Genomic DNA, 24,965 nt, shown 5'->3' on the forward strand with positions numbered 1-24,965 from the left:
TGTAGCAGTCAGGGGTTCCTGGGAAACAGAACCAGTCGGTGTGTGTGTGTGTGTGTGTGTGTGTGTGTGTGTGTGTATTTATTTTAAGAAATCAGCTCTTATGGTTACGGACACTGAGAAGTTTGGATTCAGGAGGCCCAGTGTTGTATTTCCAGTCGGAGTACAAGGGCCTGAGAAGCAGGAGAGCCGCTGGTGAAAAGTCTCATTCTGAGCCTGAGTCCAAAGACAGAACACCTGTGTCCCAGCTTGAGGACAGTGAAGCAGGAAGAATGATCTCTTCTCCAGCCTTTTCTTCCAGACAATCCCTGCCACAAGTGTGGGGGCGGGGAGGGGGGCACTCTGTTTACTCAGTTTACCTATTCCAATGTTCATCTCATCCAGAAACACAGACCCACCCAGGACGATGCTTAACGAAACATCTGGGCACTGCATAGCCCAGGCAGGTGGACCTAAAATTAGCCATCAAGGTTGCTAAATGGGAATCTTTGCTAAGTGGATCCAGGATCTCCAAACTGCTTGCAGAATGGGCTTGTTAAGCTGGGGGAGAGGGAGTTGGAGGGGACAGGATGCCCTTGCCACCCCCTCGGGCTCTACAGAGCAGACTCGTGTTGCCCTGGTAACTCCTGAGGCCACATGCCCGGGAGGAGATCCAATCCAAACAGCAGCTTTTGGGGGCAGGGCAGGAACCAGATGCTCAGACCTCAGTCCACACCGCCTGTTCCTCGGGAAGGGAAGAGATCCCTGGGCTGCTCGCAGAACGGTTCGCAGTGAGAGCAGGAGACCAAGAGGACAGCAGGTGACCGCCGAGATTCATTGCTGCCATCGCTGGTAAGATTACACGCGTCCCAGATGTTTTCCGGCAGTCGCCACATCGGATGCTCACAGAATTTGAAACAGAGTCCATTATTAGCCGCCTTCTGCAGAGGCTCACCGGCGACCCTGGTCCTGGCCGGAAGGCCCACAGGGGCGTGGGCACTGCAGATCCCCTGCAGGAAAGGGGAGCGGGCCCCCCGAGGGAGCTGGGGCAGCCTGCTAGCCCGAGTGTGGTCTGTCATCGCCAGCAACCAGTTCTCTGGGCCTTAAGGAAAACAAAGTGAAGCACCAGTGAGGTAACACAGGCATCTTTAAAATTACCTAAGGCAGCGGGGCACCTGGGTGGCTCAGTCGGTTAAGCGTCCGACTTCGGCTCAGGTCATGATCTCACGGTCCGTGAGTTCAAGCCCTGCGTCGGGCTCTGTCAGCTCAGAGCCTCGAGCCCGTTTCAGATTCTGTGTCTCCCTCTCTGTCTGCCCGTCCCCTGTTCATGCTCTGTCTCTCTCTCTGTCTCAAAAATAAATAAAACATTTAAAAAAATAATAAAATTGCCTAAGGCAAAAAATTACTATTTTATAATAATTAATTAATAATTAGCATTAATTATTAATAACTAATAATAAATAATTGGTAATAATTGTTGTAATTAATAATTATTAATGGTTATTAGTAATTAATAATAATTATCAGTAATTATTATTATGAAGAAGGTGTCGGGCTGGGTGTTGTATGTAAGAGATGAACCATGGGACTCTACCCCCAAAACCAAGAGCACCCCGTACACACTGTATGTGAGCCAATTTGACAATAAATTACACGTAAAGAAAATTTTTTTAAATCATAGTAAAAATTAAAAATTATACACCAAAAAAAAGAAAATAATTAATCCTACAGAGATTCTTACACAAGTACCCAAAAATATATGGAAGAAGGTGTTCATTGCAACATTTTTCATAAATTGTAAAAAAATGGAAAAATACCCTGAATGTCCATTTGCCAAAATCAAAGTATACCCAAACTATAAAATATTTCAGAGCTGTTAAAAAAAAAATGAAATAGACCCACACGAGTGGATCAATAGGTCCTAGATAAAAGTATTAAGTGAAATACACAAGTTGCAGGGCAGTATTTATATTATGATCTTATTTTCATTAAAAAGAAAACAAACAACAAGGTGTTGGGCCCTGACCAGCTCTCAGGTAGCTGCTGGTGAAAACAGAAATGCTTACAGCGCTCCTACAGGGCAACTCAAAAAATATGTTTCAACCTTCAAAATGAGCCCACTTATCATTTAGTATTTCTTATTCTCAGAAGTCAGTATCCGCAAAGAGATAAAGGTGTGTGCGAGTAAATGTTCTATGACTTGGCTCAGCAGAAGCAAAATTTACAGCCTTTGTTAGTGGTGTGGAAGTATGCCTATTTATTTATTTATTTTTTAAAGTTTGTTTATTTTGAGAGAGAGAGAGAGAGAGAGAGCACAGGGGAGGGGCAGAGAGAGAGGAAGAGAGAATCCCAAGCAGGCTCCACACTGTCAGCACAGAGCCTAATGCAGGGCTCGAACTCACGAGCCATGAGATCGTGACCTGAGCCAAAGTTGGACACTTAACCGACTGAGCCACCCAGGCGCCCCTGAAATATGTTTGTTTCAATGAAGATACATTAAAAATATGAAGTGAACACAAAAATCAGCAATCATTATATATCGTTTTATAATCTGATCCATCCGAGCAAAATCTCGTCCTCAGTGAATTTGTTCCAATCTCTTAACCATAGCTAAGCGTGACCGTCGCACCTGGTGTGGCTTTAGGTCCTGTCTGCTGACAACAGTCCTGTAGAAGGTCCTGTAGAAGAACAAAGGGATGACAGTCCTGGTGGCCAGGTTCCGGGAGATGATTCAGGATCTGACTCTAGACCCAGACCCTCCACATCCTGTCTTTCCTCATCTTTGATTTGCCCCACATTCATCTCTGACCACGGGTGGGTTGAACATGGGCATTGCTGATACTAAGTCTATGCAGCCAGCACCTTCAACAGAACTCCCAGCCCAGCAGGACCCCCCCCCCCCCCGGCCCCCGAGAATGGAAAGTTCCAGTCATGTCAAAGCTGGCTGTGAGATAGATTCTAGTCACCAACCAACCCAGTGAAATGGTCTTCTCTGGACAAATTCAACTTGCCTGAATTTTCTTTACAAACATGGCTACAGGGGCACCTGGGTGGCTTAGTCAGTTATGCGTCCAACTCTTGATTTCGGCTCAAGTCATGATCTCACTCACGGTTCGTGGGTTCGAGCCCTTCGTCAGGCTCTTGGCTGAGAAGGGGGGGAGACTGCTTGGGATTCTCTTTGTCTGTCTGTCTGTCTGTCTCTCAAAATAAACTTAAACAAAAAAGTGGCTACAGTGTCAGTAAACGGAGGGCCATATTTTATCACAACATCGGACGCCATAACAGTACTGTAGGTAAAATCCCATAAATATTTGAAAGTATGTGCCCGGGGAGGAACGAGTAATTCATTCTGTCAGCCGGGTACCAGTCCCTCCTCCTAATCCCTGCTTGGCTCGCGTAATTGCAGCTGCTAATTACATAGTACTGAAGAAAATATGAACAGAATCGAGGAGTGATACCACAAGCGATTACTCTGCAAACTTCTCTTTGTCTCCCAAGAACGTGTTTATTACCGTGTGGGACACCGGAATAAAGTATAGGGTGCCTCAATTATTATAATGTGCAAAGAGCAAGGGTGGGTATGTAAGTGTCACTAGTGTGTCTGGATTCCTATAGAAAACGCTTTGATCTCAGCAGGGTTTGGAGCCCGAAGGCTTCAGAAAGCCTTGTCAGCAAAACAGGGAACGGGTGGAGGGGAGACACCCTTGATATTTCTTCAGCTCAAAGGATGCAGAGGTCTCAGCCAACTCACATTAATCAAGGCCTTGTCAGCGTCGCTAACTTCAAGACCAGGTGGAAATGAATTTCAGATTTCTAATTATGTCTTTGAATTCTGGCATCCTCTGCTGTGGCTCGTCGAGTTGCTGAGGACGAGTAGGAGAGTCCCCTGGTTTTCCACCTGCTCTCGGGGCGATTGAGGAATGCTGTGGGACCGTGGTGTTTCTCATAGATACAACGATGACGTTGGAACGTGTTCCGTGCGTTTGCCAATGTCCGGGCCCGGGACCATCCTGCTTACTTCCATGTTAAAGACAGAGTTGGGGGGTGCCCGGGTGGCTCAGTCACTTAAGCGTCCGACTTCGGCCCAGGTCATGATCTCACGGTTGTGGGTTCAAGCCCCGCATCGGGCTCTGTGCTGACAGCTCGGAGCCTGGAGCCTGGAACCTGATTCTGATTCTGTGTCTCCCTCTCTCTCTGCCCCTCCCCATTCATTCTCTGTCTTTCTCCATCTCTCAAAAATGAATAGACCCTTTAAAAAAATTTTTTTAAAGACAGAGTTGAACTGACAATACACATTTTTGTTAAGAAAACACTTGTGTTCTATTTTTAAAAATTTGCTTGATCATTCTTTATTTAGTTTTCCATTGTTTTAAAAACATACATGGCAGTGTCCTTATTTTGTTTTCCTTGGCCTATATTTTGTCCTCTTTCTGCTAATAACACCCTTCCCTTTCAAGAAACCACCAGTCTGCTACCTGAAGTGCTCCTGGCCAGGCGGTGACTACCCCATACTGTCCCCTCACCACAGAAGGCTATATTTGCCCCCGCTGGGCCGTTAGAGAACCCTGCTCCTGCACCAGCTACGGCTTGAGCCCTGGTGATCATGGTTATTCTTGTCTCTGTCAATTGAGCTCAAGTTTGGAAAGGAGGTTGGCAAACATTTTCTGTAAAGGGCCAGATGATATTTTTGGCTTTATGGGTTCTGTTGTGATGGCTCAATGCTGTCATTGTATCAAGAAAGTCATAAGACACTTCATAAGCCAATAGACACGGCTGTGTTCCAATAAAACTTTATTTATAAAAACAGGAGGTGGGCTGGCTTAAGCTCATGGGCCATAGTCCACCCATCCTGGTTTTAGGGTATTTGTTTTCAAACCATGTCCTGAAGAAATTCCTTAGGTAGGAGAAAGAGTGAAAGGTGGTTTTTCCTGCCCACCTTGCTGCACCTCTTGGGAAATCAGAGGCTTCTTCTGTTTATGTTTCCTCTGTTTATGTACTGAGGACCCATTTACAGCTTTGTGTGAAAATGACATTCTTCGGCTGCCAACATTTTTGAAAATCAGTGACAAGGTAGCAAATGGTGTGAATTATCAACGAATTAACTCCCTTCCAGGCTCTGAGAGGGAAGGAGTAACATTTGACGCCTCCTCAAGCCAGGTACCCTGTTGGGCCGCGTATGACGTCTCTCGTGTGTTCCTGAGAATCGCTTCTGGTGAGGGAGCCAGACCATCTGGTGCATGTATGCATCACACCATGACATGTCTGTACCGTCAGCTTTGTGGCAACTGATTAGCATGGTCGAAAAGCATCGTTTGAAATTTCCATTCAGTCATTACTGAACATCGGAGGGCACGTGGGGGAAGGTCACATGGCGTGGCCACTATGGAAAACAGTGTGGCGGTTCCTCAGAAAAACTAAGGATGAAACTGCCATAGGATTCAGGAACCCCACTTCTGGATATGCGTCCATGATCATTGCAATCAGGTTCTTGAGGAGCTATTTGTACATCCGTGTTCATAGCAGCTTTATTCAGAAGAGTCACAAGGTGTAGGCTACCCCGGTGTCCGTTGGTGAATGAATGGATAAATAGAATGTGGCAGATACATACAGTGGAACGGGATTCAGCCTTAAAAAGGAAAGGAATTCGGACACACGTTACGACACGGATGAGCCGGGAAGGCATTGTGTTCGGTGAAACGAGCCAGTCACCGAAAGACAAACACCGTGTCGTTCCACTTCTACGACAGAGCGAATAGAACGGTGATTGGCAGGTGCTAGGGGGAGGGGGTGATGGGGAGTGATTAGTTCCTGGGGACAGAGCTTCACTTCGAGAAGAGGGAAGAGTTCTGGACTTCCTGGGCGGGGATGGCTGCCGGAACATGGTGAATGGACTTACGCCCCAGAGCTGCACGGTCAAAATGGCAGATTTCATGTTATATGCATTTTAGCACAGCTACAACCAAAAACAACAAAAAAAGGATGACATAAAGGGGTGTCTGGGTGGCTCAGTCGGTTAAGCGTCCGGCTTCAACTCATGTCATGGTCCGTGAGTTCGAGCCCCGCGTCGGGCTCTGTGCTGACAGCTCGGGGCCTGGAGCCTGCTTCGGATTCTGTGTCTCCCTCTCTCTCTCTCTCTGCCCCTCCCCTGCTCATGCTCTGTCTCTCTTTCTCTCCCCCAAATAAATAAACATTAAAGAAAAAATTAAATGAAACAGCTAATAGGGATACCTGTGCTCGCCTCCATTTTACCGTCTGCCGCCCTAGGGAGGAGCCCACTCTCAGGACTTTTATATTCACACTTTGCAGTTGGCATGACCGGAAAAACCAGAGAAAGGAATTGTAGCGTCTTAGGCCGAAAGGGCCAGGAGGGTAGAAAGTGTAGGCGTGGAATCCCTGGTGAGGACAGCGAGGAATGGTCCTAAAGATGCCTCTACTGCAAACAAGGCTGGAGAGGGACGGACGACCTTGGCCGGAGCCGAGATCCTGGAAGACAGAGTCAAGAGCCGTGGAGAGTCACCTCTGGGAAGCAGGCTTGGGCTCCAGCGAAGGAGCCATTCTGTGCCCAGCTGGATTCCAGAACTGCCAGTGGCAGCCGGTACCTTCCGGCCCTCCTTTGAGCGGAGTGTCAGCAGCGGGGTATTAATGTCCTGGGGCTGCCATGACAGATCACAACAAACAGAGTAGCTTAAATCAACAGCGATCTATTTTCTTACAGTTCTGGAGGCCGGAAGTCCAAAATCAAGGTAATGGCAGGGATGCCTCCAAACTTCTCGAGGTGGGTCCTACCTGGTCTTGTTTGACTTCTGGGGGCCCTGGGTGCTCCTAGAGTTAGGGCAGGACTCCAATGTCACCTTCTGCCTTCACATGGTCTTCTCGGGGTCTCTGCATCTCAAATGTCCCTCTGCCTTCCTCAGATGAGGACACCTGTCATTGGATTTAGGAACTTCTTTGATCTCATCTTCAGATCCTTAACTTACTTACACCTGCAAAGATGTTTCTCAAATAAGATCACAATTTCAGGTTCCAGGGCTTAGGAGTTGGTCACATCTTTGGTGGCAGTAGTGGGGGTCCGTCATTCAACCCACTGCAAGCCGGTATCCTATTCTGGTCCCACGATGACATGTGGGTTAAATGAGGCATAGATCACTTTTTTTTTTAGAGGGAATCTTTTTTTTTTTAAGTTCATTTTGAGGGAGGGGGAGAGAGAATCCCAAGCAGGCTCCCCATTGTCAGCGCAGAGCCTGACGTGGGGCTTGAACCCACAGTCCGTGAGATCATGACCTGAGCCAAAACCAAGAGTTGGATGCTTAACAGACTGAGCCCTCCAGGCGCCTCTGAGGCATAGATCACTTTAACTTCATGAATGTTCGGGAAGAGTGCCTCGAGGAGCTGTATCCAAGGAGCTGCACGGGATGAACCTCACCCACACCTGAGTGTCACCTAGGAGATGAGATGCCCGCCCTTGAACCACAGCCGGATGCTGTAACGGAATGACTTTGAGGATGCTCTGGGGAAAGGAAGGTGGATTTTCTTGTACAGGGAATATAAATAACTTGGGACAGAGGCACAGAAGACCAGGAGGCAGACTCCAGCCCATAACCAGCCCCTAACGCTTTCAACACTTCCTTGTGGGCAGGCAGGACCTGTGTCCCTCCCCTTGAACCTGGGTGGGCTCGTGGCTGTTCCCACAGACGAGTCGCGTGGGAGTGAGGCTCTGTGATTTCCAAGGCAAGGCCATAAAAGACTGAAGCTTCCACCTGATTTCTGTAGGACCCTCGCGGTGGAGAAAGTCACCATGTTAGAAGTTCAACTAGCTCGAGACCACCACCCAGAAGATGAGGTCACTGAGAAGCCCCAGTGAGGGGTTGAGAGAGGGAAGCCAAGGTTCCAGTGCCTTCACCCACCTTCCCGGCCACCACCGTGGTCCAAACAGTCATCAAAGCCCAGACACCTGCCTTGGTCCCCATCTCCTTGGACCCCCGTCTCCTTCTTTCCATTCTCTGCAGCCCTCCACCCTATGTCAATCTTTGTCCACACAGCAACTGAGAGACCTCCTCAGTCTCCTGCTTAAAATCATTCTGTGCTTTCTCCTAGGACCGAGATAAAGGAGAGGGGCTCTGTTGTGGTTGTTAAGCACCTAGCCTGGCCCTTAGCTTCACCTCATGCTTCTCTTCCTCCGGGTTACCTCGGCCTCACCTCATGCTTTCACTACTGGCCCTCAACTCCATCCTCCTCAGGACCCTGGCACACACCGTTCCCTCTGCACAACACCCTTCCTTCTTGTTGCCCGGGTATCTTCCATTCAAGCTTGGGAACTTGGCTTATACATCACTTCCTCACAAGAGCTTCCCATCTTCCCAGCCTCCCCTGCCTTGGGGGGAGCTGTCACCGCGCCCGCCCCCTGTCTACTCAGCCCCCTGCACATGGCCTGGTCCTCTGCAGACTGTAAATAATAATGGACAATAATGAATGTATACATAGGTGGAAAGATCGATAGGGGAGCAGAGCAAAGGTATTGGGTTACCGCACGTCTTTCTGCTAGAAAAATCCGCTCAAGCCATTTCCTGCTTGAAACCCTTCGATGGGTGTGATGTAGGAGTTGACGTTGAAGACAAGAGAGCACCCCTTCAACTCAAATACGCGGCCTCAAAACAGGCCTGTTTGACACGTATCAGGCTCACGAATAGGAGCAAAGCAAGCTTTGCTCTCTGCACAAAATGGCTGCGTATCTGACGTGTCGGATGGTTCCAGAAGCTGCTCCATGCTACAGTTACGACTGGGTCTCGCGACTTGTCAGTACGTTTGAGAGGCTCAGCAAGAGGCAGGTGATATCGGACAGGCAACAAGTAATCCCAGCCTTGAGGACTGTGCACAGGTGGGGAGAAAAAAAGAACCAGATCTGTGTGCACAGCATAGGACTTTGGACTCAGCGGCCTCGTCCCCGCTGGGAATTTTATTGTATATATGCCTGTATATATTTGAGCACCAAGGTTTGTTTTTGTTTTTTTTTTTTAATTACACAGCAAATCCCAGGTGTCCTTCTGGCAGGAAAAAAACATTATTGCCATCTTCACAGTGAACTTAGCTCTCCGTCACTAGGAGGACAGCTGGCCGGTTATTACCAGATACTTCCATTCCCGCCTCCCGCCGACACATACACACCGTTGTCGATTTCGGTTGCTTAATGTTTTTTGCGAATTGGGATCAAGCTAGAAATATTTAATTTGTTGTTAAATGTCTCCCTGTTTGTATGGGGGTTGGGGAGGCAGGGAGGGAAATGAAGCGTTGCAAAAAAAGTCCTGAAGACTTATCAGCCACTGCTGTGGTGTGGGCAAATCTATCCGGAAACAACATTCGATGCATCATAGGATTAAGCAAAGGAACGAAAGTGCTGGGTTGATAGGACCTAGGGTCCCACTATGGAAGGAAAGACGCACAGACATGACCTGGGGAAAAGAGAAAGAGACCCTTGGAGGGATGCACTGGAATGAGGGGGCCTGGCCCTGACCACATGAAGAAATCAAGAAGGAAAGGCAGTGTTGTGGTATTGATCACGTTGTCCAATCACAAGGGCTCAATCCTGGTCTCTGAGGGAACTGCTGGGAGAAATGGCGGTTTCCAGGTTGGAGCCAAGTAGGGAGAGAAAGCCCAGAAAGGGAGGAAGAGGCCATGTCCCCAGGACAAGGGGAACCAGTGTGAAGGGACCTTGGTCACTGGGGAGCCCCAGGACAATCAAAGGCAGCAATAAATTATAAACCACTGGGGGAAATGGAACTCAAAGGAGGCCATGCCAATAATAAGTGTACTGATTGATCACCCGATGGGGGAGGCGGGAGGGTTCTTGCTCGATGCTGAAGGCCAGAAGCAAGTGCGCACAGATGCGTAATCTGCATCGAATCACAAGGAAGGTTCAGGCGAAGCCAAAACGAGGGCGGTCCTATTAAAATAGAAGAGGGGTGAGGCCGGGAACCGGGTTCTTTGAAAGCATCACAGTCATAAAAGACAAGGAGAGACTGGAGGAGAAAGAACCATGACCAGAAAATGCATTCCTGGACCCGGCACTCTCCTGGCAGGGGCCTGCCGAGAAAGACGTCACCAGGCTAGGCGTCAGATGGGGGGCGCGGGCCGTAGCTAAGTGTTGTGTTGATTTACGCACAGTGAGGTGGGTGCTGTCTGTGGCTCGGGGATGAACATCTCTCCTCCCGGGACACGCGCACTTGCAGTCGTCAGAGTCCGGATGCACGTCCCTTACTCTCAACTGCAATAAAGCAAATGAGGAAAAATGCAAGAGCGTGAACCCAGGTAAACTTGGACAAGTGCACTCTGCACCATTTCACGTTTGTGACTTCCCTTCAGACTTGAAAAGAAAGCCTCCTTGCCCCCCATCCCTTCTTCCTAAAGTCCTTCCCCTCCGATTACTGAATCACACTTTCTGGCATGTGGGTCTCCACACAGTGTGGACACTGGTCTTGTGTCATGGCCAGCGGACAGCAAGGGAAAAGGATGCCCTCTGCTCGCCCTCGGAAAGGCCCAAGCCAGAGAGCATGCCCGGCTCGCAGAAAGGACCCGGATTTGGAACCACATCTTCAGCTCCCAACCGAAATCCTGGGGATGGAATCTTGTTTAAGAAAGAGAATGGGGGGCGCCTGGGTGACTCCGTCGGCTAAGTATCCGACTCTTGGTTTTGGCTCAGGTCCTGATCTCACAGTTCGTGAGACTGAGCCCCGAGTCAGTCTCTGCAATGACAGCTCAGAGCTCTCTTGGGATGCTCTCTCTCCTCTCTGTCTGCCCCTCCCTTGCTCATGTGCTCTCTCTCTCTCAAGATAAATACAAGCTAAAAAAAGAAAGAAAGAAAGAAAGAAAGAAAGAAAGAAAGAAAGAATGAATTTCATCGACACTAAGACCCCAGGAGCTGAAGAAACTCAATGTGGATTCCATCCAAATAGGGACACGTCTGTGGGGACCCCCTGGAAGCAACGATGTTTTATCCTGAAGGATTTTATCTCCTGAGGGAGATTTCCAAGTCCTGGGGCCTCATGAGGGCCTGGGACCCTTCTCGGGTCATTTGACTCACATCATGCAGGTGATGTGACTGAAAAAAAATTTACGCATACTCATTGGGGAAAACGTGGGAAATGAAAATTATAGAAATGCATCGAGGGGAAAAAAAAATTACTCGTCTTCTTGTCATCAGGGAATAACCTGTGATAAGTCTGGCGCTTTTTCCTTTTAGCCTGTTAGCCTGAAAGAGGGGGGAAAAGAAATCAAACGTGAGATTTAAAGTCTCCAGTGCCTTCTCGAGGCTCTTTGAATTCAACCACATGTTCCTTCGCGGTCCTGTGTGTGGCTGAGACCCCGGAACAGCTTTGGATTCCCCCAGACAGACCTGAGCCGGGCTTTTGGAAAGGTGGCTGTGGCAAAGGCAGTTTGGAAATGAAGTCTGGGTTTGCTCACAAATCTGTTCAGAAGCAGCTGGTGCCGGGGGAGGGGGTTGAGAAGCTGGAAGACGGGGGCGTCTTCCAAGACCAGCTAAGGCTAACTCGGTTGCTCTGTGGGGAGCTGGGGGCAGCAAAAGATTCCCCTGGTCAGGCAGGCTTGGGGACGGCAGGTGCACGGTGACACCCAGTTAGAATTCCATCCAACGCACGCGTCACGCCCTGAGCTGCGCTACCCGGCCTCCCCACCTGACACCGCCCCCCCCCCCCCAGCAGCGTACCCTCCCAGCAGGTCCTTGCAGGACCCCAGCCCCCTGGGAGAAGAAGCCCGGTCCCACGTGGGCCTCCAAAATCTCCCCCTCCCCACCCCTACCTGTCTTAGATCTGGCTGGTTGCTAAGGTGTGTCGGGGAGGGCAAGCCACACAGGAGCCAAGAGTACAGGAGGGGACTCCACACTTTGCTGTGTTTCTGCGGTGACATATGGGCAGGAATGGCAGTGGGGGAGGGGGCGCTGGGGCACTCTCACGGGGTGTTCAGGGAAGCAAGCCCTTTCAGAGGGTGACACTTCGGCAGCAAACAAGGCAACCAGGAAGGACGGTGTGGGAATAGGAGGACATGTTCAGTAGATGAAGCCTTGGAGTTGGGAGGGGTTTTCTAGAATTTTCTAGAACTAACCCAGCATTGCTGGGGCCTCGTGAACAAAAGGGAGCGTGGCCAGCTTGGGCTGACAACACCAGACCACAGGCCGGGGGCTCAAATAACAGACGTCAGGCTCCCACGGTCTGGAGGTGAGAAGTCCCAGATCAGGGTGCCCACGTGGCCCGGTTCTGTCTGTTGGGGACCCTCGCTCGTCTTGTCCTCGGGAAGTGGACAGACATCTCTCTCTTCTTCTTACAAAGCCACTAATCCCATTGTGGGGTTCCACCCTCCTGACCTCATGGAACCCTAATTACCTCCCCAGCACCCCCCGCAGTCCCATCACACTGTGGGGGGGGGAGGGGGTTAGGGATTCAATCTATGAATCTGGGGGGGGACACAATTCAGTCCAGAGCCACCCCCACCCGAGTGAGTCCGAGGGAGCAGGGCCTCTGCAAGCTTCCTGCTCTCTCTCCATGGCGTGACCTCCCTGACGTTTCTCCCACCCGTCAGGAGAGGCTCAGAGATGTGCCCAGATTCGCACGGCAGAAGTTTCACAACATTATACCTTAAACATTTCAAAACATCGGTTTAAAAAAAGTCACCCCTTTTTTTGTGCCAACAGTGGGGGGACTTCTGAATAAGGAAGGGTTCCTGTTTTCCCACCTGACTTTTGTACCTTCAAGATGGTTTCCAAATAAAAGTTATTTTGAAAAGAGTGGTCCTGGGTGCCTGGGTGGCTCCCTCGGTCAAATGTCGACTCTTGATTTTGGCTCAGGTCATGATCTCACAGTTCGTGAGATCGAGCCTCGCGTCGGGGCTCTGCACTGACTGTGCGGAGCCTGCCTGGGATCCTCTCTCTCTGCCCCTCCTCTGCTTGCTCTCTGTCTCTCTCCCTCGAAACGAATAAATAAACATCAAAATCAAAAGAGTGGTCCTGCTTCGATCCCGGCGGCACTCAGCGTGTGTTCCAGGCTTTTCACGATGGTCCTGGGGGCCTCCCCGGGCCCTGTATCTGCCCCACATGTGGGGGCCTTCACAGCAGAACTGGGGGGGGGCGATCTGAATCCAGACCCCGTGAGTCCTCCCCCCTCCCCCCTTGGGCTGCCTCTGTCGTCCCTCCTCGAACATCAGCTATTTGGGTTTGAAAGAAGCCTTCACGGTGTTGATCTCAGCTGCCTTGTGTCTCCAGGGGCAACCCCACCCCGCCCCCTAGTCCTACCCTGCAGAGGAAAGAAGGGCCCAGGGCCTCAAACAGGCAGGAGGAGGCAGGGAGGGCTGAGAGCAAAGCCCAGAGCAAGGGCTGGACACCGGCCAGAAGCAGCCGCGGGAGCAGCAGCAGAGGAGCGGGGCGTCTGTGCTGACTTGGGTGCCGGGTGCTGCCTGGGGAGGTCGAGGAAGCGACCTCTCTCCTGCCTGCACCCCTCTGCTCCCCCAGGAGGACGATGCCTGGGGCCAGGGCAGGACTTTATGTGAAGGAGCCACGGGACGGGGACGAGGAGAGAAGGACAGCGGTAGACGCCTTTGCAGGGTCTCCGTAGAAGTGGGGCTTAAACCCCCTGCTAACGGCCGGGTTATCTCTGCCTCTGCTGATAAAAGCTGACAGTTACTGGGAACCGCCAGCAGCCTTATGCGGGTGACGGGGACCTGAAGGCCCCGCGTTAAACTGAGGCTAAGGTCATTTTGGTAACCACTCAAGGTCACGGAGCGAAACAGGAAATGAAGTCTGGGTTTGCGCACAAATCCGTTCAATACTGAGCCCCACGCAGGCCAGGGGCCAGGTCCCTTCCTCTTCTGACGGCCAGCACTCAGCCCTTCTCCAGCCGACTCTGGGGCTGCGTCGGTGGGTCTTCCGTCACTCTAACGTGTTTCTCGAAGTGGGGTCCCAGGACCGGCAACGTCAGCATCACCTGGGAACTTGTCCGGAAGGCAGATTTTCAGACCTCACCTGTGGCCTACTGCCTCAGAAACCCTGTGTCCGGAAATCGGGACTGTGACAAGACCTCTGGTGGTGTTAGGGACCGAACAGTGCTCCCCACAAATTCGAATGCTTCAGCCCCAGCCCCCAACGCGGCGATATTTGGTGATAGGGCCTTAGAAGAGGTGATTCAGTTAAAATGAGGTCATTTGGGTGGGCCCTGATCCAACCTGACCGGTGACCTGACAGGAAGAGGGGACTGGACACAGACACAGGGAGGGAGGACCTGGTTGGGACACGGGAAGGAGACGGCCGTCTGCACGCCCAGGAGGGAGGCCTCCGGAGAGACCAGCCCCGCCCACACCTCCATCCTGGACTCCAGTGCGTGGGAATAAATCCCTGCTGTGTAAGCCACCCAGTCCGTGGTATTTGTCACAACAGACTGAGCTGACTGACACGGGGTGTTCTGAGAAGCTCTGGGCAAACCCGCCAAGCTGGCCCCCACCGAGGGCCTCTGCTAGAAATGCCTTCCATGGCCCCACTCCTCCTCCTCCTCACCCCTCTCCTCCTCCTCCTCTTGGGGGTCGGCACTTGATGTCTTCTCCCCAGAGGGTCCGTCCCTGAAGATCTCCCACCCCTGCCCCTGGCAGCTGTCCACCCTCCTGTGTTCACACAATGGCCTTGTGTGCCCTGGGCCAGAGTGTTTCACACTATTATTTTTAAAAAATTTTTTAATGTTTATTTATTTTTGAGAGAGAGAGAGAGAGAGAGAGAGACAAAGTGTGAGCAGGGGGAGGGGCAGAGAAAGAGAAGGAGACAGAATCTGAAGCAAGATCCAGGCTCCGAGCTGTCAGCACAGAACCCGACACGGGGTTCGAACCCACAAACCGCAAGATGGCAAGCTGAGCTGAAGTCGGACGCTTAACTGACTGAGCCCCTCAGGCGCCCCGCATTTCACACTATCGATCATTTTGCTTGTGTGTTATGTGCACGCTGCACCCTGGGACATTCGTCTCTTATGTCTGGTTCACACTGAATTTTCAGTGCCTACGACAGTGCCTCTGGTATACAGTAAGTGCTACGTAACTGCTGGACAGACCAGAAGCTTCCCTCCTGCCATGATGGAGCAGCAGGCAGGGGAGGATGTGGGAGTACATTCTGAATGGCTTGTAGCCTCAGACTCCGGCTGTGACACAAGCTTTCAGGGCCCCAGGCCACAGGGTCAGAGCACAGTCTCCGGAGGCGGACCCAGGGCCCAGATTACGTCCGAGCCGGTTCCCAGCTGAGAGCCTTGCACAGGGGACTCTAATACCGCACAAGGTCAATGTGCTGCTGGTACAGCCAGGAAGAAAACTCAGATGCCCTGAATTATTCCCTGTGGAGGTCTCAGCGAGTGGGGATCAGAGGTGGGTTGTGAAGGAAGCCATTCCTTCCAGAAGGACCATCCCTCGGCAGGCCGTCCTGCTCTTCACCACGGCAGCGTCCACACGACACCCAAAGCGCTTTGGGCGTGTAGCCGCTGCCCGATCACCAACTTACGGCTCTGGGTCCCTGAGCCACAACAGACACGGCGGGTGGGCTCAGTGGTGATGCATTTTGAGATGAATCCTCCAAGTGCAGCTCCTCTGATGTCCCTGCCCCTGCGGCCCCATGCCTCTGCACTCGAGATGAGGACAAACGTATTGTGCAAATACGGAAGCAAAAGGTTTGGGAAGCGAGTGAAGCTTTTGGCTCCAGGCTGCTTAGCGATTGCTCTATGTTGCTGTCATTTTCGGTATCTCTGGCTGGGTTGGGCCATTTTTATCTTTATTCTATTCTATTCTATTCTATTCTTCTATTTATTTTTTAAAGAAATGATATGAGAAGCATGGTTGGGGAGAGATTTATGTATTCTTTTCAAGTTCTATTTATTTATTTTGGGAGAGAGAGAGAGTGGGGAGGGGCAGAGAGAAGGGGAGAGAGATCCCACTCGGCCTCCACGCTGGCGGCACAGAGCTCCCCACGGGGCTCCCCCTCGCGAACTGTGAGATCATGACCTGAGCCATGAAATCTAGAGTCAGACGCTTAGCCCACTGAGCCACCCCGGGGCCCCTGGCCATTTTCAAATGTGAGATCAGACAGATAAGCATCCGACTTCGGCTCAAGTCATGATGTCACGGTTCGTGGGTTCAAGCCCCATGTCGGGCTCTGTGCTGACGGCTCAGAGCCTGGAGCCTGCTTTGGATCCTGTGTCTCCCGCTCTCTCTGCCCCTCCCCCGCTCACGCTCTGGTTCTCTCTGCCTCTCAAAAATAAAGAAACATTTGGGGCGCCTGGGTGGCTCAGTCAGTTGAGCGTCCAACTTCGGCTCAGGTCATGATCTCGCCATCTGTGAGTTCGAGCCTCGCGTCAGGCTCTGTGCTGACAGCTCAGAGCCTGGAGCCTGTTTCAGATTCTGTGTCTCCTTCTCTCTCTGACCCTCCCCCATTCATGCTCTGTCTCTCTCTGTCCCAAAAATAAATAAACTTAAAAAAAAAAGAAAGAAACATTAAAATAAATAAATACATGTGACAAGAGAGACCGTTAGAATTGACTTTGGTTTTCGTTAGATTCTGGGTCATACAGACCCACACAGTAAGGACGGACTTAGGAATTTATGGGCATGTAAAACTCGCCCAACTACTATTCTTAGACTGGAGGCAGAGAGTACTGCTCCCTTTTCTGTGGGTCAGAGTATTTCCGCGTGTCCTTCCTCACCCCACACCTCGCTGTCACCTGGGAACGCATCTCAACAGCTCCGAGCTCCTGCAGGACTGCTGTGGACAAGTGTAGATGGAGATGGACGGATAGGTGATGTGTAAGAGTGGTGCCATGTGGGGGGGTCAAGTCCCACAAAAGCTGCAAGGTCTCGTGATGGTCAAGGTGTCCTGAATTCTTGCGAAGCGAGACTCTTCACGCAGAGAACGGGCGGGATTTTGCTTGGTGGCCGTCGTATCCTGGACGCCCTGTGTCTAATGGGGAAACGAAATGGCGTCTGTGTCTGGGCAGGACTGAGTGCTCGCCGAACGGCGCTGGGAAAGTATTAAAGCACGGAACAGGTGCATCCATGCTGCACACCCCTGCGTGGCTTCCGCTTTATGTTTACATCAGCGAGACGCCGGGATCGGCTGGCTGGGGAGGCGCTTCCGGGGAGGGTGCCTCGTGGAAATGGGTCTGCTACCACCATGGCTTCCCCAGGTTCCAGGGAAGAAGGCGATGATCCCTCCCAAGGTTTTGCCGAATTTTATGCCTGTTTAAACCCGAAAGATTAGTATTAGCGATTACTATGGGCCAGGAGCTGCGCTAAACACTTTACCTATCGTGTGAGTAGGATTAGTCGGCGGTTCCCATTTCACAGACAAGGAAACTGAGGCTTAAGGAGGAGCAGTAAGCTCTACAGGCTTGATTGGTTCTCCCTGCCTCCATAAAGGCAGCCCCGGGTGTTTGGACTCCCCTTCCGGCTCAAAACAGTAAGAACCCTTGTGAAACGGCTGGCTAAGAGTCACTCTTCTTAGAAACACCAAAGAGCTGGAAGGCAGGAAGGAGCCACTGGACCTAAATGGGACAGAAAGCAGGAGCCCAGGGAGGGGACCAGCGCTCAGAAACTGTTCTCAACCGGAAGGCAGGTACCGAACAAGGATCGGAACTTCAGTGTTGGAAGGTCTCATGCAGAGCAGGTACAGAAACCCACGCCAGGTGAGGGGCCTCGCAAGAAGCGGGGGATCCTCTCACCACCCCCCAAGAGTAGTGGTGAGCCAGAGGGGGCAGGCCCCCGGGGAAGCAGAGCCCGGGGTTGGCTCACTTGGCAGCCCCAGGTTATTTGGAGCCCTGGACCTGATGCAGCGTGGACGTTGGCCCAGCGTGTGGCCAAGCGCCCACGCGCCAACCCTTTCCACCGTTCTGAAAATGCAATGACCAGCACACAGAGAGACCTCAACCGGCACGGAGACCGGACGCCGTGAGTGAGAACAAGTCAAGGCAAGTGTCAACAGGAGCACGTCTGCCAAGACGGACGTGTTGGGCTTGATGAGACGGAGATTGTCCGACGAGGTCTCACGGCTGCCAGCGAGTCAAGTAGGAAAGAAGTCAAGTAGGAGAGAAGTTCCTCCCCCCCCAGCAGCTGGTGTAGGTGGCATCGGGCGCTGGTCTTCCCTTACGACGTCTTCACCCTACTACGGGGCCGGACGTTCGTCTTGCTATTGTCACTGGACAGATAATCCGGGTGTCCACAGAACGTCTGTGACTGGCCTTCTCAGAAGCGGGGATCAACTGCCACAGAATATTGGCAGCGATGCAAATGCGCGAAGTAGGATTACCGACATTAATGAAAGAGTGAGCACCGGGCACTGGCTAGGGGCCCAGATCACACCGGCCCTCAGAACAGGTGCTATTAAGACAGGTCACATGGTCTGAATGAGGACAGTGACCCACCCCCCGGGCCGCTCAACAGCTCAGGGGCTGCCCGGGGGGCAGACACGGAGGAGATGACCCCAGACTACCCCTCCCCCCGTCTTAATGCACCCTCACTCTGCGGCCCACGGACTCTCTGCCCCACTCCCCAGGTGAGCCTGCGGTGGCCCTCAGTGCTCCCAAAGGGGGCTTCTGAGTTCTTGAGAGTTATCTATTTTATTTTTTAAATGTTTCTTTATTTTGAGAGAGAGAGAGAGAGAGAGAGAGGGAGGGAGACAGCGAATCTCCAGCAGGCTCTGCGCTGCCGACGCGGAGCCAGATGGGGGGCTCGAACTCACGAACCGTGACATCATGACCTGAGCCAAAATCAGGAGTCAGATGCTTAACAGACTGAGCCAGTCAGGAGCCCCAGCGTTCTTGAGATTTACACGTTCTTTCCTCATTTCTTTCCAGGAACCGAGGAAGACATTCTTTCCTAGCTCATGTCAACACGACATCCTCCTTTCCCCCAATACAAAACACGCCGGAAAGTGCCAGGGAGCACCCTCTGGTCCCGTCAGGAGCTGTTGTCTGTGTTGCAGGGGCAGGAAAGGCAGAGGAGAGGTAGGTGGCCGGGCAGGTGGGCGGGCACGTGGAGTTTCTCCGTCACACAACCATCGGGGCCTTGGCCGAGCCACACGTGCCCCTGAAACTGGTTCCCTGACCTGTAGCACTGACATCACAGTCTGTGTGTTAATTTCTTCTGCCTTTGCGACCCACGGTGACACGCAGTCTCACCTTCCGCACCTTCTGTACCTTCGGCCAACACCGCCTCGGACCTCCTGTGCCACCGGTTAGGAGACAGAGGCAGGAACTGAAATTCATTCCTGACGTTTACAGAGTCAGAGGATCCCAACACCTGATCCCTCCTTTCCAGTCCTTAGAGAAGTGGGGTTGTCCCCGAAGTGGCTTCTGAAATGTTCCCAGCTGCCGCCCCGGGTCCTCCCTCAGGTCACTGCAGAGCAGAGAGCAGCCCAGATGCCCACGGAGAGCGAGTCCCTCCACAAGGACCCCCGTGCAGGCCGATCACAGGCCGTGTGCGGTCTCCCTCCGGGCAAGGCTCTTCTGCCCTGTGCTAATCCGCCCCGACTCACTCCTGCACAATCTTTCCTGCTGTTCATCTCCACTGATGCAACAATTTACTGGAACATCAGGGACGGAATGTTCCAAAAGAATTGCCCAAGTGTCTGTCTGCTTTGGACGGCGCTTTATTTATGTTATCTGTGAAGGCGAGTGGCACAGCTCTCACACACTCTGGGAGTCCAGACAGCCCCGAGCGTGCTGGGTGCAGGGGTGGGGGGCGGGGGGAGAGCAAAGAAACTCTGTGCCCGTTGCCAGCAGGTGAGCCTGGGAAAAGGGATTCGGTGGAAACCGGGGGTTCCCTTCATGCCCAACCTCAAACCGCTCCCTCCCTGCAAGTTTCCTACCGCCGGAAGTCCTCTGGTGTCGCGGACTGCCTTGAATTTCCCAGTGCCCATGGGTAGCGTCGTCTGTCTCCATGCAACATCGTGGTTGCACGTGGGAAGCCAGCCGTGTCATTTTCCTCTGCCACCACAGCATTTTTCTTTTTACAAGAGTCAAACCACCCGTCTGCCTCCTAGTTCTTAAAAGTGTTTGTTGTTTTTCACACGCAGCCAAGGAAGGATGTGTCTGCCAAGCAAGCGTAGCGGTAATTAAAACGTGACGGCAACTATCGCCAAGAACTCCTCCCACGCCAGGTCAAGGGCGGCACGAGGTGTCACAGTCGCGGGCAGGGGCCTGCCCGTGCTCCCACCGGGCAGGTGTCCGCGTCTGCATCGGCGCTCCCAATGCCGGGACCCACAGCCAGGTGTGGGTTTCGAACAGGAGCCCTTGAACGTGCGCGTGACTGGTCATTGCTTCACAGAGCCCTTTTTAAATGGTGAAAGTCTGCGCCGAGTTTGGGGGATTATCAAAGTGCAAACAAGAGGAAAGAGCGCAGGGGCTGGGGAGGGCTTTGTTCAGCTGGCACCTTCTCAGGCGGTCTGGGCTGAGGGGACCTGGAGAGTCCTTAGCAGGAGCGGATGAAAAGGCGGCGGTGCCCCAGGCCCCCCAAGCACCTTCCAGCCTCTGGAAGGACAGGGTGACCCCCTGGACCAAGAGCCCCTTGGAGAAAGAGGACTTCACCCACCGCTTGGTAGCGCCTCTGCTCTCCAAGAGACAAGTGGGAGGTGAGGTGTCCCCATCGTACAGATGGAAACACAGCGAGTGTGGACGCTGCCCGCAGCTGTCCCCTGGGTTAGAAGGAAAGCTGGAAACATCCCCAGGCGACCCAACCACAAAGCCTCATAGTGAGGACACTGATGGCGTCTCCTGCTCCTGCCCAGGGGGCTGGGTTTTCCGCCTCCGGAAAAGGGCGACTGGCCATCAGAGGCCACTTCCTAACTGGAAAAAATCGTTTGCAGTGATGATAGAGATTCTAAGTAGTCACGTCAAGGAATAAGCTCATACGGAGAATTAGGGTTTTGCAGACTCTCTTTTTAGTAGATTTTTCTGGAAAAATTAAGCAGGAGAGACTTTGACGAGGATGTCCCCCGCTCTGTCTCCGTCTGCCCCCCAACGACGCAGAACTTGGTAAAGGGACAGAAGCTATAGAAACAGTTCAGGAAATGGATGTGGGACGGGTGTCTGTCGTCAGGCAGTGGCCATATAGTTCGCTGACAAGGTAACAGAGTTAAACTTTTCCATATGCACCGTGTTTAAAAACCACTTCTACCTGGTTTTATTCATCGTTTGGATTCTTTTTTTTAATTATTTTTTTAATGTTTATTTATTTTTGACAGAGAGAGAGAGAGAGAGAGGGTACAAGCGAGGGAGGTGAGAGGGAGGGAGACACAGGATCCAAAGCAGGCTCCAGGCTCCGAGCTGTCAGCACAGAGCCTGGCGCGGGGCTCGAACCCACGAACCATAAGATCGTGACCTGAGCCGAAGTCGGGACGCTCAACTGACTGAGCCACCCAGGCGCCCCCTTTAAGACTGTATTTTTTGATCAACATTGAAAATCAATCATTATTGATTACTTCTACTACCCTTCAAGCACACATTTTTCCTTTTCCTTCTGCCCTGGGTCCCAAAGTCCTCGTTGAAACTGTCTGAAATTTTAGTGCCCACATTTTTATACGTTATGCCTTATTTTCTCTAAGAGTATATATATATTATATATTATTATATATATTTTTTAATATATATATTAATATATTATATTATTATATATAATATTATATAATATTATATTATATTATATTATATATATTATATATAATATATATTATTAATATATTAATATATATATTTAATATATATATATAATATATATATAATATATATATTTTAATAATTTTGTATCAATGTTGCTAAAATTTTAGAAAAGGAAAAAAAACAAAACAGCTCTAGGTAGTTTGACTGAAGCTACCAGGCAGCTCCCGTGATGTTTAGAAGGATGGAGAATGGGCTTGGAGCCACTTCCAAGCACAGTTTCCTCACTGCTTCTAGGTCTTTATGTCTCACCCTTGACGGTCAAATTCCCATCAGGAATACCTAGAGAGGAGCAGGTCGTGGAGGTCCTGGGAAAGTGCTGGAATGTCCACTGGGCTGTGCTCACAGCTCAGCCTGAGGGTCCTTCAGAATTTCTGCTCCTTGGGGCGCCCGGGGGGCTCAGTGCCTGAAGCATCTCACTACAGCTCCGGTCACGATCTTGCGGATACGGAGTTCGAGCCCCGCGTCGGGCTCTGTGCTGACAGCTCAGGGCCCGGAGCCTGCTTCGGAGTCTGTGTCTCCCCTCTCTCTGCCCCTCCCCTGCTCATGCTCTGTCTTTCTCTGTCTCAAAAATAAATAAAAACATTTTTAAAAAATTGAAAAAAAAAAAAAAAGACCTTCTGCCTCTTACTGGGAGCCAGATGTGGGTGGACATGGGACCACTCCCCAGGCCTCTCCCCATTGCTGAGATGGTTGCCCACCCCGGCCAGGCCACTCTGGTTCTCTCAGCATCCTATTTGTCACTGTATTCCTGGTGCCTGACACAGAGTGAGCCCCATGTTTGCTGAATAAATAAATGTATATGAACCAATAGCTGGTAATACCTTCATTTTCCCGTTTTCTGCCACAGGTCTGCACACCCTTATAGACTCTCATTTAAGCATCATGCCATCTTGCTCAACTGAAGGACAAGTTGTGTGTCGTTGACCCAGGGCAGGGGCTCAGCCACGCCCCCCCAACACCTTCGTGCTGCTCGATGCCACTGCGGACCAGGGTTTTATCGTTCATCTCTCCTTCACTGACAGCAGAGAAGGTTCCAGTGCTCAAATCCATGCCTTGAAGTCTGTGAAACGCAGGGAAGGAGTAGAGCCGCTGATGGCCAGTTTCCCTTGTGCCTTGCCCAGCGCATCTCTCTGTGGCCCCAGACCATCCTGTCCTCGTGTGCGGTCTGGGGACAGGGTTGTGGTGGCCCATGACTGGAGTAGATGTTTTTAAGAATCCAAGACTCCGGGGGCGCCTGGGTGGCTCTGTCGGTTGATTGCCCGACTTGGTTTCGGCTCAGCTCACGACCTTAGCTCATGATCAGGGGGTTCGTGAGTTCAGGTCCTGCCTTGGTCTCTGCACTGACAGCACGGAGCCTGCTTGCGATTCTCTCTCTCCCTCTCTCTGCCTTCCCCCACTGGCTCTCTGCCTCTCTCTTTCAAAATAAATAAATAAAACCCGAACGATAGAAAAAAGAATTCAAAACTCCACGCACAAAGAGCTGGAAGGTGCAGACACACGTCGGCCTCCTGCCCCGCTTGGAGGTGGGGAACTGGGATCTCGGAGATTCAGACCTCCCCCCACACACACACTTGCGTGTGCCAGAACCCACAGCTGCCGAGCGCGTCGCTGTCTTCTTGACTCGAAGATAGAATAGCAGCCAAGCATTTTGCGTCTGCTGTTCTGAAGGCTGCAAATGCCTTGAGGGCTTCTCTCCGTCAAGAGGAGGGAGCAAGGGTCCCTGAAATAGTTACTCATCTGGAGGCGTGCTGTCCACCAAATAACAAGGGGGAAAGCGGCCAAAGAATCCTGAAATCAGGTGGCGCGGGGAGAGAGGGAGTCTGCAGGTTTTCTGTCTATGAGATTCTGTAACATGCAGCCCAGCTGAAGCTCACGAGGGCGATAGGGCCCCCGTGTGCCCTCCCACCTCCTTCACCCCGAGAAAGGGGACTTCGGTCACTGGGTCCGGCAAGGCAACCTCGCCAGGGCTGTGCCTCATGCCTGCCCAGTCCAAGCCCGAAGGCACAGCCCGGCTCCCTCTCCAAGCAGTGCACAGGGGACAGAACTCAGGAGCCACGGACAGGTTTTTAAACTTCAAGTTCCACCCGCCGTCCTTGTGCCTACTCCCTGTGACCAAGTCTATATAGATCCAAATTGGTGGAGAGCACAAGGGTGATTTAATAATAATAATAATAATGTTTTAAGAATGGCAAATTCGGGGCGCCTGGGTGGCTCGGTGGGTTAAGTGTTGGACTCTTGATTTCCGCTCAGGTCATGATCTCACAGTTCATGAGATCGAGCCCCAAGTCGGGCTCTGTGCTAACAGCATGGAGCCTGTTCATAGTTCTCTCTCTCTCTCTCTCTCTCTCTCTGTCTCTCTTGCTTCTTCCCAGCTCTCGCTCTCTCTCTCTCTCTCTCTCTCTCAAAATAAACAAATAAATATTTAACAAAATAAAGAACACAAAGCAAAAATGGCAAATTCATCAAAAATAGTTAGCCTCTTTTCCTCTTTGATGGTGTGATTTACATGCAACTGTTTGGAAACATGGTGGGCGTGGGCACATCAAGGACACGGTTAGTGGTGAGGCCCCTGTGGACGCTCTTGGGCCTCTACCCCTTTCCCATGTGATTCCTCTCCAAGGGTGTCCATGAGCAAGACATCCACTATGGACCCTACAGACACTGGCCTCAGGACAAAGGCCCCCATACAGGCCCCCAGACCAGCCCGCCTTGCCCCAAGGCTTCTAGACAAGGCCTCCCTTTGGCCTTGACCACATCCCGGGTCAAGACACTCAAGATACTCACAGCTGCTAGCCACCGGCTGACGTCTCCTCACACAGTCCTATTTCATTTTTGCGGTTGTGGAAAGCAGCTGGTCTGCAGACCTCCGGGGGCGGGCAGCTGGGAAAACTATTTTCAATTGCACATGAGCCCTAATGCTCACAACACCTAATTCTTTGAACATGAATGAATGAGCATTTCAAGTGATGGGATTCCGCTCCACCCATCTAGGGACAGAACCCCGCCAACCTTGGCCGGGCAGGAGTGTTTCCCAAGCCACGGATGTTGGTGGATGCCCCAGGAGCGGAGTTTCAAATCGTGGTGGCCATTGTTGCAAAGGGACTGGTTTTTATAAACGTTGAAACTCTAACGATTTTTTTTAATTAAAAGATTACCTTCTAAGAAATGACTTTGTGTTTTATTCTAAAATACATAATGCAAACTCAGTGGTAGACTGCCTTCTTCTTCTAGTTTCTGGGGACAAGACCATCTTGGGGG

General features: G+C 51.6%; 1 long non-coding RNA gene across 1 annotated transcript; it reads left to right on the forward strand.

Annotated features, from left to right (window-relative positions):
- Positions 1 to 17,127: 17,127 nt before the first annotated feature.
- LOC131509630 (uncharacterized) lies at positions 17,128 to 23,149 on the forward strand. The gene is made up of 3 exons (XR_009260621.1): positions 17,128 to 17,234; positions 19,851 to 20,620; positions 22,555 to 23,149. It is a non-coding gene; the product is annotated as an uncharacterized LOC131509630 (long non-coding RNA).
- Positions 23,150 to 24,965: the final 1,816 nt, after the last annotated feature.

This window comes from Neofelis nebulosa, chromosome 4 (assembly GCF_028018385.1).
Source record: "Neofelis nebulosa isolate mNeoNeb1 chromosome 4, mNeoNeb1.pri, whole genome shotgun sequence".
NCBI lineage: Eukaryota > Metazoa > Chordata > Mammalia > Carnivora > Felidae > Neofelis > Neofelis nebulosa.